General features: G+C 39.4%; 1 protein-coding gene and 1 long non-coding RNA gene across 5 annotated transcripts in view; one reads left to right on the plus strand and one right to left on the minus strand.

Moving 5' to 3' along the window:
* Window positions 1-11,569, minus strand: part of slc20a2 (solute carrier family 20 member 2) — a 48,351-nt gene extending 36,782 nt beyond the window's left edge. For all 4 annotated transcript variants that reach the window (XR_008569942.1, XM_054772425.1, XM_054772424.1 and 1 more), the window contains exon 1: window positions 11,288-11,569. The gene's annotated coding sequence lies outside the window, so the exon portion shown is untranslated. The remainder of the gene's footprint in view (window positions 1-11,287) is intronic.
* On the plus strand, window positions 1,299-5,893 carry LOC129179322 (uncharacterized). Its single transcript, XR_008569943.1, has 2 exons — window positions 1,299-1,621; window positions 4,821-5,893. It is a non-coding gene; the product is annotated as an uncharacterized LOC129179322 (long non-coding RNA).
* Window positions 11,570-15,379: the final 3,810 nt, after the last annotated feature.

Here is a 15,379-nt window from a genome sequence, read left to right on the forward strand (position 1 = left end):
CCCTGGGGTTTCTTAAATAATACAAGTACAATATTTTGGATATCAGTGGATTTTCCAGGCTCCATTCCAAATTGGTTTTCATGGCTATGTTTGGAGTATCATCCATCCAAAAAGGTTAAATTATGTAAGTTAACATCATAAATTGAGGAGAGGTGTACAAGGGAAACTGTACTAGACTACTAATCATAGAGTTCCTTCAGTATAAATACCCTTAATTCTTTAGAAATAGAAAATAATAGACTCAGCTTTATCAGAGCTTAATCACATGATTCAGTACTGAACACAATAATGTTCTCAGCACTGAACCAGTAAGTAGATGAAAACAAACTTTTTTCTAATGAAATACACATACGATTTTCAGTCTGTTTGAATTCAAATGAGAATACAAAAATGAAGTTTTGGTGTTAAAATACCGTTACTTGATACGTTTCTACCCACCGGGATGTGTTCAGGTATCATTGTAAAACGTACCAAAAATGTCTTCTTCAACAACATTCTGTCACTTATAAACAGGTAGGTTTTTATTGTACCCATAAACTTTAAAACTATTTACTTACTTTAATTCTGTATCTTTATTTAGTCTCCTTGTTTCCTGTAAACAGTCTCTCCCCCTGTGGCTTCATAATCTTGATGAATTTAATGTTTGTAAGAACAGAACAATGACAATGACCTCCACTGAGACTGGCACATGGCTTTTAATGAGCCGTGGTGCCCTGCCACGATCCATTACATGTAGCGGAAACCCTGCATAATCTAGATCCTGTATGTTAAACCGATCTTTAAAAAAATCTAACACTACCTAATTAAGGTGTTTACATGCATTTTCAAAAGCTTGTTTCATCACAATTTATGCAAGAATGTATTTTTTTAGCACATGTAAATGCAATGACTTAATTAAACCGGTTGGCAGACAGATGGATTAGGGAAAACAAATGCTACAGTACAGTATCCCCAGTGCTTTATTGTCCCTTATGTGTTGCAAAGCAGTAACCTCAATTAATGTAACCTCAATTAATTTTATCATATCTTTATGGCCTTCTATGGGCTGTCTTATAGGAGTTCTGGCACCACTGCACAGCAGTACAGAAGTACAACAAACTGTTCGGCATCAAAGTTTGTAACAATAACTATAACTAATCACTTTTTTTTTTTTTTTTTTTTAAGTAATTTGCCCAACTTTGATAAGTTTGTTTTTTGGACTGTTGTTAAATTTCAACTATATTCTTTCACACTTCATTCCTCCCTTATCTTCAGCCATCTGCACTAAATTGACCAGCATGCCATTGTTCAACCTTCCCAGCCTCTGAGGTGGCTAGATGTCACCAGATAAGCTACCTGCCCCAACTTTCAGCCTCCTCCTCGCTGCCTGAGGTGTCACATGTCTGTCACTTGGGCTAGTTGCTAAAGACGTCGAGGAGCAGGAATGATTTGGCTGGAAATAGCAGCGTCACATGAGCGGCGACCAGTGAGCCAGCTGCTCATCCTTAAATGGAGCCCATGCCCTGTCAAATTTTGACCCAGACTATTACTGACATGGCAGCATGAACCAAAGCAAACGGACTGCTCGCAACACAACAATACAAAACAACGACACAAGAGTGTCACGTAAAAAAATGGACAGGTGAGTGTTTGCCCTTTTCAATTGCTTGTCTTACAGACTGAGGAATGATTCCACAGATCTACTTGAGATAATATGAAAAGCACACAAATTGTGAATAATTCCTTTAGGTGAAATGGCTAGTTAAGATATTGCAACCTCCTCTCGATAGAGGTGGGCACAAAAATAACAACAAACAAATCCATTTCAAAGGCAATCTCATACAATTGAAGCAATTTGGTATATTTATTACAGACTTTTCCCTCAGTGGTGGTGTGTATGAAATTGAGCTACTGCCAACTTGTGGACAATGTTTTTGACCCAGCTCTAATGAGAGACCTCAGGGGTAATTTGCTTTTGTAGACCACACACCTGGCAACTATACAAGACGTAGCAGTTAACTGAATAAAAGGTGGAGCAATTATAGTACAAATCAAGGCACAAATAAGATAAGGATGATGCTTTGTTGTCAGCGAGATTTTGCATTAGCTTGGCCACAGATGGGATACAGTTAAGCAACATTGACTTGAACAAACAGTGTGAGCACCTCAATCACTAGCTTCAACTTTCTATTCCAGTGCGAGTTGTCATTTAAACACTTCTAAAATCTTGCAGTGTATGCCATGCACAGGTAAGTAGACCTGTTAAGGCAAATTACATGAAAAAAGTGGCGATGTGTGTCATTTACATTACTCAAGGCAATCAATTGTTCCCCATCTTTTGTGTAGTGTTGCTATTTTTTCCCCAAATACTCAAAATGACCCAGTCCCGCAGCAGTGAAATCGTGACTCATTTGAGTCAAACAAGCCCTGGGCACTCCTGAACAAACATATTGGAAGTGCAGGAAAAACAATGTCGGCACTGTGTTCCATATGTAAAACGGGTTTAACAGCAAGCCTTGTCATTAGCATAGTTAACACCAAATCGGCAGCCAAACAAGAGACACTCTGTGTGACCACGCTTTGATAGTGACCGTGCAGCTCCCAGAAGTCCACCAGAAAACACTAACACAGCTCTCAAGGCCTGAGAGGGTGAGCCAAAGATACACAGCTACAAAAGCAGCAAGAACACCAAAAGACCTGAATTTACAGTAATGTTGGTCTGAGGTTCCTCTTCAAAGACAAAACCTTCAATCAGTACGTATACGTGCACTAAATTAGTGCGTTTTAAGTTGTTGCCAATGTTTTAATATGTGTTTAAATGACATCTGCTTTGGTTCTTGGCGATTACGGTGATCCTCTGAGGCATAGAAAAAAAAAAAAAATCGCCATTGTGGTGGATTCCCTTGACTATTTAAATACAAGCTTTCTGCTATACAGTGATGTTTTTTTATAATTGCGGTATATGGCCATTCCAGTCTTACTTCATTAAATAAAGAATGATTATGGATGTTGGTTATGGATGTTTTTCTTATATATTTTTTATGTTATCTACCACTGTTATTGTTATCTACTTATCACTGACTAACGAAATACAGACGTATAATTTTCAGTCCATTTTAATTCAAATGTGAATACAAAAATGACGTTTTGGTGTTCAAATACAGCTATGGTTGATAAGTTCCTACCCACCGGTATGTATTCAGGCATCATGTTACACAATAAAACGGTCTTCTTTGAGCTCATTCTGCCACTTATTAAAAAGGTTGGTTTTTATTGTATCCTTATACTTGAAACATGTTGACTTATTTCAGCTTCTGTATTTTTAATTTGTCTCTTTGTTGGTGTAAAAGTACCGCTCACTGCGGCTTCATCTTCTTCACTTTTGTATTTAATGTTGGTAAAAGCCACATCATGATCTTCCACGACGAGGGTCCACAATCACTGGGCTGTGGCCTAATAGTTGTAATGATTGAAAAAAGACATGCAAACCAATTTTGGAAGTAAGACCTATTATTTTATTTAAATATATATATATATATATATATACACACACACACACACACACACACACACACACACACACACACATGTATACATATACACATACAGCTCTCTGAAATAGTTATGATTAATTTAAATGGTGACTGACCCCCGTAGTCACACTGAAATGAAAATTACCAAAGCTGTGATTCAAAAGGGGCTTCAGTATGTGCAACTGCCGCAAAATTTTATTTTTTTATACCAAAAAATAAGAGAAGAACACCACAAGCTAGAATACAGTATGTTGCCATCAGTGGTTCAAAAGAACAGTTTAAAAAATAGATTTTATTACATTTAAATAGAAATAGAAATTGTCGTTCGGCCCGAATAAGATGACTGCCTTTAATGGCTGTCACTCACAGCTGTCGAGTACACATGCGCATACCCGTAACGCGCACCCATACGCAAAAACAGTCCCAAAGAAGCAATATTAACTAAAATGTTAAACGAAGCTGGATTCATAGGTGGTACATAATGCTTGGCTTGCAGAGCGTTCAAAAGTTAGGGACCTCGAGGCAGTACAATGGCGGAGAGTACCTGTGAGTTGTCAACATTTGTTTTCTGCCTCTTTCTGTCAACACTAACAACTAAATAGACCTTTCATGATCTGTGAACATTTCAAGATCTTCCACCATATGAAGACATTACTTTTGTAAGTCTGTGGAGAGGAGTTGTCAAAAGCTTTCACACCCGGTTTGGTTTTAGCAAGGGTCAGCAAGTAGGTGAGGCATACAATGCTAAAAAGAGGCTTCGGAATCTGATCTCTTGCTATGCCTTCAGCCCTGTTCACACAAGCACAATAAAATTCTATGGTCTTTAACCTTTTGTCCTCTCTCAAACTCGCATTGAAGTTCAGGTGTGTGTGTGGGGGTAATAGCTTTCAGCATTTGTATAAAGACAAGTCGATCAGCATTTTTTGCTGCTTCTTTACTTATTGCTTCTTCATAATTTTACATGCTTCATTTGCAACTATTACTTTCAGGATTAGTTTCCATATGATTGTCCCATTTGCTATTGTTATATTGCCTTTTCCAGACGGGAATTTCTGATTGGGTAAAATAAGCTCATTGTTAGGGGTTATAATATCATCTGTTGCTTTGACACATGCTTGACACTCTAATTTTTACAAATTAAATTACTTATTTTGACAACCTGGCTTAAGAATCTACACACACACCCACACCCACAGGTATATATACACACATACATACAGCATGATGATTTCCTCCCTGCCTACGCAGTCACGTGATGTTGTCATCGGCATGACAAGCGAGTACATAACAGTGTGATTGTGCTCCCAGGGTGAGGTGGGACGACCGGAGAGACAGACTGTTCTGTTACTGCGACTGTGACACTGCCAGACATGAGCAACAAGAACCCGCCAGCATCGTGCAGAATTGTCATGGAAACCAAAAAAGAACCTCACTGCCTTTTTTCCCCATAAATCTTGTTTTCTTTCCCGTTTTGAATGATGAGATGAAGCTTACCTATTGTTACACTTGTAGTAATATCATTAGAACCAAACAGCAGGTATCTACTGGTATAAACCACAAACAAACTTCCACAACTGAAGGGGTGAAGTCAACCTCTAGACATTACAACCCATTCATTCATTTTCAATTCTGCTTAGCTGCAGAAGCAAACACATAGCTTTGAATGCTAACACAAAGCACTATTGAAGTCCAAACCTAAAATACTCCACACGCTTATTAGACAATATAATAAAGTCTTAGACAGACTACAAAAACATGATGATGCAATTTAAAGCTTGAATGTGACCGGTATGTGATGTGCATTTCACTATCCGACCTGAGCGTATCCGTCTCACAAACAGAGCAAAAGTCTTGTGCAGGTCTGACAGGATGAGCGAGACTTGCCAGGGAAAGTAATTGATAAGAGACAAACACCTCCTAATACAGAAGTTGAAATGTCTTGGCCGGTGTTCACTCTTGTTGGTCTTGTTTAATTTGGTGGTGCAACTGCTCTGCTGGTGTGTTTTTTTTGGCCTCGATGAACGAATCACGGATAAAATATATAGAAATTAGACTTTCAGCATCTTCTGGAATAAAGTATTATTGTATTGACTCAAACATAGTGGAAACTTTGTTAGCGTCATTGATCCGTTCCACAACGTCCGGCTCAAACCAAAAAGTACTCTAGCGGAATCATTTTTCCCCATAAGAAACAATGAAAATCCAAAACAAAACAAAGAACAAAAGACATTTTTTATAGTTTTCAGTTATAGCTTTACATGCTGAAAACAATTTGAAATACATATAGGGATAAGGCACAGACCCGATCCATGTTTTGTATATGTATGAGTGTGTTTACATCATGTTGTGTTTGCTGCTTGTTAATAAAGTGATTGGAATTACATCGCAACTATATCTTTCTTAACCACAAGGGTGGCCATTTTGTAGCAATGTTTGCAGAGGCTGACGTCTCATTAAGCCTAGATCACAACCGGACATGCCATTTTTGGCGTTCCCCAAATTGCTGCATTTTTTTTGTTTGTGGAGAACACAGTGTGGTTACCATGAAGGAGTAATCTCTCAACATGCATGGCGGACGTGTGAAACATCTGAACGTGCGTTGGCCGCACAAATTATGTACAGTATGTGGGTTGCACGTATGGCGTACACACATAGGAGTCTGCAAGTACGACCTATGAAAAAAATTTACATTTTGCCCAAACTTGACACCAGCAAAATGTATAAAAGACACACGTTGGCCATACGGTCAACTCACGACAATGTACAAAGTGTGTCTTACAACCTGAAAAAAACGCAAGCACCCGAAGGGTTTGTCTGACATGACAAAGAACCTCTGCGGCCAGTCTACGGCTTCAAAAATCAGTGTGTCACATGCACTCTCTTTGTGTGTTTCTTGCGTTTATTTGCACAGAGACAGGCCGTAGGACCTGTACGACCAGTTGTGACCTAGGCTTTAGACAAGTTAGCCAAGCTACATCCATTTCTGTTTCTGTCCGTCTCTTTTATTCACTGACACAAAAAGCACACACTCTATGGTGGTAAAATAAGTGTAAAAAGAACCATATGCATGGAGATGATTCGTTCAGGCTGAATCAGGGGAATGACATTACTCCCCTTCCACCGGTCAATGGCTCAAGGCGGGAGAACGTGTGCTGAGTCCGGACGGATCTAAAGTAGCTAACATTTATCATTTTTGCAGCAGCAGCAGTGACACTGGCAGTGGACAAGTTGCATGCTTCGTGGAACAGAAGCAACCCATGTCCATTCTTTTATGTATGGGATTTATCCACTTGTACTTGTGCATAGGAAAATGCATATATTTATGCACACCTCTTACCATGTGTACACACAAAACCTAGTGGTAGAACAGTGAAACTACAAATAGTTATCTGTGCCTGTCCAGCGCAGGCCGTATCACCTTACTACGTGCTTCACAACTTGACCATCGAACAAGGCACCGCCCCTCCCCCCAGAGCAGACAAGCCGATGCCAAACACAAAGCCTGCCCCTAAAGTTTATTTATTTGTTACTTCCTATTTATTTATTGGTGATGCACTTGTAGCAGTCTGTGCCAGTGACTTGTTGATTTGCAGTAGAGTGTTTGTCAGTTCAATTTCAGTCTTTGCTATGATTTTGGGGAGGGAAAAAGTTCATTCATGCATTCTTAAAAGGGAGTGCTACTAAGAAGCGGAAAGTAAAAATGTGAGTTTTTTTTAATCCAATTCATTGATTAATCTAAAAAAATAATCGACCGATCTGTCAACATGCACAATACAGAGAGAGCTCTCCTCCATGAAAACTGGTCTGACTCTGTACTCTGTGTTGTGTCGAACATGAAAACATTACACAATATACACTCCCTCCCCCACTCCCCCACCACCACTGTTCCTCGACACTTAGACAACATTTCCAACACTAAACTACCAAAAATGACATAACAGCTATTTGCTGTCTGTTATGAAGCATTTGTGTCTACAATGACGTGGTCTCAGCTGAGGCTGCACCCACAGAATGTTTTAGCCGTCTTCTTTGCCTCTACAAAAAGGTCAGAGAACAGCCACGTATACATCAAATCTGTCCCTAAAGCCTCGATGAACCAACCTTGGGAAATTTGGGATAATTTTAATAAGGCTCAGAAAAAACGAGCAATATAAACTCCTTTACTGTTTTTGCCAAAGTGTCCATGGAGACAGCATCATTACAGTAAGACTTTGTCAAACTTTTAGATATGTCATTTCCTTTGCCACTGATTTAGAATAGCAATGTTTCAAAAACATTAAGAAGGCTCTTTCCATATAAGAAACACCACAAACACCATGGCTGATGTTAACACACCCTTCATGTATTCCATCAGTAAGACTACAACTGGCTGCAAAACCTGAGCACACTAATAATAAATTGAAAATTCCATACAGACTATTTTAGATTCATATGAGTGGGGTGGGGGCTCGTGCTGACAGCAGAGCACAGATAAAGAGCAACTTTAAAACAATCACCATATGCACATTCTTCGCTATTGTCTTATTTTTATTTTCTAATTGGAGCACAAGGCCAGAGTAAGAAGCCAGTCTTGTGAAATAAATTACTAATACGGTGGAACGTTTAAAGTAAAAAACAATCCATAATCCATTCCAGACAATTTGTACATTTATAAGATAATAGTTCCCAAAGGAAATAACTGAAGCTGAATGAATCCGATTTCAGAGTCAAACTACAATTTAAAGTCTTTAAACTGTACAGTCAGTATTTTAAGCAACGTTGTAGCATTCTTAATGACTATACAAGTGTCAAGAGTACTAAAACTGTTGTAATTTAAACACATGAAAACAATAAAGCACTGTTTAAGGCCCTCGTTTAACATTAACTGCCAAAGAAGTATAACAAGAAGTACAGTTGTCCTCAAATTATTCATACCCCTGATCACAGGCAAGGACCACAACAAAGGCCCTACTTAAAACGCTTGACCAGGCAGGGACGAAAGTGTCATGGTCCACCCTTGAGCGAGAGGAGGTCTTCATGGACGTAGGAAGACGCCACTGCTCAAGAAGAAACATCTGGAGGCTCGCATGGCCTTTGCTATAGGTAATCTGAAGCAAGATCCCAGCTTTTGGTTAACCATCCTGTGGTCTGATGAGACGAAGTTGGAGTTATTTCGCCATATGGATGTTAAATACGTCTGCAGGAACAAAGGGGAAGCATACAATCTGAAGAACACAGTGCCCACCGTCAAGCATGGTGGTGGAAACATAATGCTACGTGGATGCTTCTCTTCCCGCGGCACAGGGAACCTCGTCAGGGTCTAAGGAACCATGAGAAAGGAGGATTACATCAGCATCCTTGATGAAAACGTGAAGGAATCTGCTGAGAAACTCCAGCTCGGCCACAACTGGAAGTACCAGTAAGACAATGATCCAAAACATACCGCCAAGGAAGTGAAGAAATGGTTCAAGGACAATGATGTACAAGAATAGTCTAGAAGCAGCCATAAACAACAAAGGCTATGCTAGTGACTATTAAAGAAAGACATTGGACTCAGTAAACCTAGGGTATGAATCATTTTGAACATTACATTTTTTTTTAAATCCATGAATAAAATACCCCTGAAATAAAGAATTTCGCAAATTGTGTATTGTCATAAACATCATAAACTTGACAAAATACATTAATTTCATCACAAAAATATAAAATCTAAAATATTAAGAAGGGTAAGAATAATTTTGAGGACAACAGTACATGTTTATCCAAACAAAAAACATCAAGTCCAAATAAGACAGTTAGACGGCTTCCAATGCAACCAAATATTGAACTTAACGAAATGTTTCTTCAGATTAAAAACAGCATGGTAAAACACACAGGCTTGCAACGCATCTTAACAGCATTCAAACGTCTCACTTGCGAGTTCTACAATACAAACATTGGTGAATTGTGGGCAAATGCAAATACAGTCAATATTACTTCCCTACTGTTAGAAAGATGGATGGATGGTTTGAAGTATATAAGCTCAGGGGCTGTCCACACGGAAACGTTTTCAGGTCAAAACAGCAAAGTATCGTTTCAGCCTTTCATTCACATGGAAACGGATGTTCTGGGTGCCCTGAAACTGTATTTTTTTTTTTCAAAACAGCTTCCACAGTTGGAAAATTTAACAACTCTGGCTTGCCGTTGCCATTCCACTTCGTCGTAAAACTAAACAAGCCAAAGACGACAGTCTATTATGTCTATTTTAAAAACCTTTTATGGCTTGACAAACCACAGCATTCTGAGTCTTTTGCATTTTTAAAACTTTCGAAGTTGTCTGAAACCAATAGTGTTTTCTCTGACACACCTTTTTCTTTGACTGCAAACAACAGAAACACAGTTGTGTACTTTCTTGCTCTCTTATCATGATATGAGGATTGATTATTAACTCACAAACTCCTTTTTCACCATCAATTCCACTGTTTCAAATTGTAGACTTCACTCCAACCCATCCAGTCAAAACACCACTACAGTGTATGTGTGTACATGTGTGCTTTGAATTATTCAATTGAAAACAATGATTGTGGAAGCTAGAACTACCATTTCTACTATACTAGAAATGTGAAACTTCATTTATGCAATTAGGGAGCCAGTAACGTGTCCCGCTTTGTTGTTTTCTGTAATACAGAACAACAGCCTACCTACAAATACATTCTGACTCTAATATTTCTGGATTTTATGATTTTCATGTTGCTTACAGAAGGATTGTGTTCCTGCTATTCTTTCCACCTCCTGCATGCGCACTCTTTTGTGGTGTAAAATGTATCATGTTGACAACAGGATTGGTACCCCCCAGTAGGAGGACCATAATGAGTGTCTGGCTTCTCACATTCATCAGGTTTGTATCTGAATTGGCTGGGCACTACCTCATATGGCTCAATTAAATAGTAGACACAATATGCTACAAGAGTTACAGTAATCACCAGCGGTTGAAAATAAACTACATTTACTCACAATTGAGTATTTTCTTTTTTATTTGGAGTTTTTAAAATACTCTATTGCCTTTTTTAAGTATATAAGTCTTTCAACCCCTTTGCCTTAGTAGATTTTTAGAGCTGTGCTTTTACTTGCATTTGGGTAAAACTTAAGCAAAGTAGCTGTACTTTTAAACTTGTACTTGAGTACAATATGTTGGTAGTGTTTGCAAGTTACCTGAACCTGTGGAGATGTGTCCAAAAAAGGTCCCAAATCCCAAAAATATCCCCAAATTATTGGGCAATGAGACACAGGTCAGTGATACACAGTGCGCATGCGTGAACCCGCCTCGACGCCAAGCACTCTGGTGGCTTTCCCTGCCCAACAGAGTGAAATGAACTCGCGTGATCAACAGTGAAATGACCAGACGCCCGTTAAAAACCTGGCGTGTCCACTTTACCACATTTGTTACGACTGGCGACCTGTCCAAGTCCTTGAAGCAAGGTTTTTTTTTCAAATGTGCGCTATTGTGTGGGACTGGGAAGTCCCACACGTGCAGCTACACTTCCATTCACTCGGCTTGCAACGTGCCACGGGACGATGGTAGAAAAATGTTGCCACTCGGCAGCGAAATGCAACACTGAAGTGTCATTTAACCAGTGAGAAGGCTGCGTGACTTTCATACTAGGGAGACGATTGAAATATACGCGTTCACTCGACAGGCCCGCTCTTCCTTCACACAACAAGCTAGCTACTCATAAACACTAGCCCATGAGGAAGCAACAATGGCGCTCTATGCAAGGTTAGAGGTCACTGGCGTATATTTAATATGAAGTACTTACCGACAAAACACCTCCAGGAGGTAGAAGGGAAAAAATACGCCGCCGTGTGTCGCCTCAAAGTCTCCGTCCGTATGTTCCCACTGAGGTTGCTCTGCGTCGAATATGTCACAGATTCCAGTGGTTGCTTGACGTCGTCCCCCTGCCCCTGGCTGTCTCCGTGCCTTGGGAGTGATGTCTGCCCTCACTGGGAGCCACTCACGCCACCATGTTGCCGCGCACGTCGCCTGGCTCTTCTCATCATCCGGGCGTTTAGAGACTGCGAGCCGAGCACGCTCAGGATGACAGCTTTGGGATGGAGGAGGGGGAGGCGGGGAGCTGTGGTCAGTCTGCTTCAGGAGTTAGGACATAATTATAGAAATAAATGACATATACCTCCAAGATGATTGTGATTTCCATTTTTCATGAATACATCGCCCCTGCTTTAATACCAAAGTATAGCATGCGTACATAGTGGGATACATTTTATAGTCAGAGCTTGCAGGTAGAGGAATCCTTGTCAACCTCATTAATTCATTGATTGTTTGGATTCGTGTGTGTGATCGTTCCATCAATGCCTCCATAATGCTGTTTAATCCCAGTACGTGTTGCTATGCATTGTGGTCGCAGCAACGTGCACAGGGTCCTATATGTGTTACGTAACCCGCCCAACCAGTCAGCAACAGCGTTTGGAAAGGGGGGGGAGGGAATAAGGGAGGCAGGGAGCATCGTTTGAGATACAGTGGAATCCCCATCTGTATCCTTTATCACATCCAATCCATTCAAGAAATAATGTAAAGTAACTTAATTACTTCCAGGTTCATCATAAAACCTTTTTTACATGTACAGGGCATTTTTAAGTGAACATCTTAACATTTCTAACTGCCATATGATCATGGTAAATGGTCTTTCACTTGTATAGTATACCTCCAAGGCACTATACATATTGACACTGCTAGCACATTTACCTACTGATGACACAGCATCAGGAGCAACTCGGGGTTCAGTATGCTTCCCAAGGACATTTCGACATGATCACATGAACACGGCATAATTAAACTAAAATAAATTTAAACTATACTCACCCAAAACACATGCTGTACTGTAATGGAGAGGGAGAAACAAGGTGTTTGCAGAGAGATGCTGACCCCTAGTGGAGTTGTATAGGTATTGCAGGAATTATTGCGTACTTTATTGTACACAATAAGTGTGTTTACCGTAATTGCACTAATTGCCGCTTCTATTCAATTAATAGTTGCCGTGTGCATGATTTACAAAAACAAATAACCGCTGGGATCCCTAATTAGTGCTGGGTCAAAAAAACGTTGGTGGTCATTTTTATTAACGCCACAAAATGACAGTAGCTGCATTTGAAGTATGGCTACTCAGTTGTTGCCATACTGTTGTTTACAATGAACTCATCAGCAGTATTTAATCTGGCTGAGGAGTTTGCGCTTTACGCTATTACAACATTGGTTCTGTTTCTGTTGTGTTGTGCATTACAACATAGCTGTTAGGAAATGACCTTCCCATTTTGCAGTAGAGTTGCATTTATGGTTGTACGGTTATCATCACACATGTCCTCTTTGAACCCCTTCTATGTTGGCGTTACAAAAAGCCAAAGAAAAAGCAATGTGGAGTTACACTTTAAGAGCAGGATTGTCCAAATTATTTCCAACGAGGGTCAATTTTTTTGTTATTTGTTGTTTAATTTCGTTTCTACAATATAGAACAACAATTAACGCTGCTATAGAGGTTCACTGAGCCGATGCTGATGTCACGCATAGCGATGGCGCGAACCCAGAGATTTGTTTAACTTTTGAGGCATTTGCATAAAATTGAGAATGAACTCCATGTTCAACTTTGGAGGTTCCACTGTATTCCTGAGGAGCATCATTATCAGTTTAAAAACCTGTACAAATGCGTACTGATACTCTCGAGAAACAAATTCCCCTTTCACCTTTCATAAAGTCTGTGTCTTGTTGAGACTTGACTGTTCCGTTCAGTCGTTGGATGGAACATATTACTTGCTATGAAGAATTTCACCCACGCCCGTTGACTTTCTTTATTCCACAGTGGATTTAAGAGACATCTAATTTGTTCAACGCACGCAGGCTACAGCCAAAACACATGGACAAACATCATCACGGTCGTTAGGGATTCATGATGTGTAGCTACCTATACTAACTACGACATACAGTACATGCAAGTGTAAAAATAAGTTAAGCAGTAATTCAGTTGTCAGACATAGAGATGCCGGTCATATTTCAAAAAAAATATTGCCACAACATATCATGTAAATTAAAGTGATCTGTTTCTCATAAAACCCTTAGTAGTTATACAAGTGCATGTTGTACAAAACAATACAACAACTTTGAACAAGGACAACATGATGAGCGATAATAAAGGGTGTCCCTCATGCACCTAAGTCTTTTTAACTGTCCCACAGTGCAAAAAGAAGTTAACCGCTGATGTTATAAATCATGTATCCGTGCACAGCATTATAATGATTTGTTCATTGTTGTTGTTGTCATTTTTTTTCTTCTGAGCAGTGCAAGCTACTTTCATATGAGCCTTACTGCGGGTGAAGACAATGATGAAATCACATGAAATCACGTTGGTAAGTAAAAAAAAAAAAAGTGACAAATTTAGTTTATAGGTTTAGTTTGCGGTGCAAAGACAAAGAAAAAGCAGAATATATCATGACGTCAGGTTCCTCCCAGCTTGGAAAACAAGCTCCCGCTAGCCTGTACCATCTTGTCAAGAGGCAAAAGTGAGTCATGCTTTGAGTGAACAAAGCGGTTGACAAATGTAAACGGTAGATGTTTTTTTTTTCTTTTTTTTTATTCTATTCAGGCATTTGGCTTGTTGCAGAATAACACCACAATGAGTTCGGTTTAAGTTAGTTAGAATTCATTATTTTATGTTTCATACAGTGGAACGCCTCTAAGATTAAACAATTTGGAATCCAGTTTTTTGAGGGGAAAAATATGCCTCTCAAGTTGCACATAACTCAGAGTTCAGTTCAGCAAGGAACACTTGAGTGATGAGAAAAAACAATGAAAAAGGAGATGAGAGAGAAACATCTGTGAGAAAAATAGTTTTCATGTTTTGAAATTAGCAGTGCTTGTATATGTACACAAAACTGCCTGTACAGTTTTATATAGGTTGACCCTAAAACATTTTTTAATACGTATTTAAATTTCCAATGTGCAAATAAGGTAGAGGTCAACCGCTGTTCTGGAACACATTATGTTCAACCCCAGAGGTTGGACTCTCTGTCTTAGGAATCCCAGTATCTTGACCTTACAATGAACCTATTTCGCAGCTACAGGAAATAGATTTTTTTTTTGTTTCTCATTTTCACAGTCTTCCTGCCTGGAAATGCTATGGTTTCACTTATTGCAATGAATATCCTCACTGGGATGTATCAGCAGCAACATTGTCCAGTTTCCTCTACGGAGGGAAATGTGAATGTTTTTGGACTTACTACTTTGTGTGTTGGCTGTGTACTTACAGTAAATATGGTATACTGTAGTGCAAATGCCGCCAGCATCCTTTATTAAGTCTCCTGTCTAGGCAAGCTTGGTATGGTGCGGTGTTTACCCCATCTGTACAAAAACAACGGCTTCAAACACACCCTACAATGTGCCACATAAAAGACTTAGCCAACCATTTTAAAACACCTTTTATTGAACATATTGTACGTAATTTTATAATTGTTGAACACTTTTAACGACGTCAACATGAAAGATAGAAAACATGCTACATTCACCTCATATCTTACACTGACCTAAAACACTATACACTCTTACTGGGAAATGCATACCCTGCAGCGGTCATTTTCTTTCCACCATTAGTGTAGTCCACCCAGACAATTTAATTATCTTAACATCCACTTATTGTTCTCCTGGGTTATAACAGCCAACAGTAAATAAATGTCCCCTGGGCCATTTGAACTAATAGTGTTGGCATGTGTTCTTGCTCCAGGGACACTTTGGCTAACCCCCTTGGAGGAAACATATTTGTTGCCATCTAGTGGCCAAAAAGTATGAAAGTACTGTACTATTTTTTTTAATCATTATTTCAATAGTACAATAAATAATCCATCCGTCC

The sequence above is a fragment of the Dunckerocampus dactyliophorus genome, chromosome 4 (assembly GCF_027744805.1).
Source record: "Dunckerocampus dactyliophorus isolate RoL2022-P2 chromosome 4, RoL_Ddac_1.1, whole genome shotgun sequence".
Classification (NCBI taxonomy): Eukaryota; Metazoa; Chordata; class Actinopteri; order Syngnathiformes; family Syngnathidae; genus Dunckerocampus; species Dunckerocampus dactyliophorus.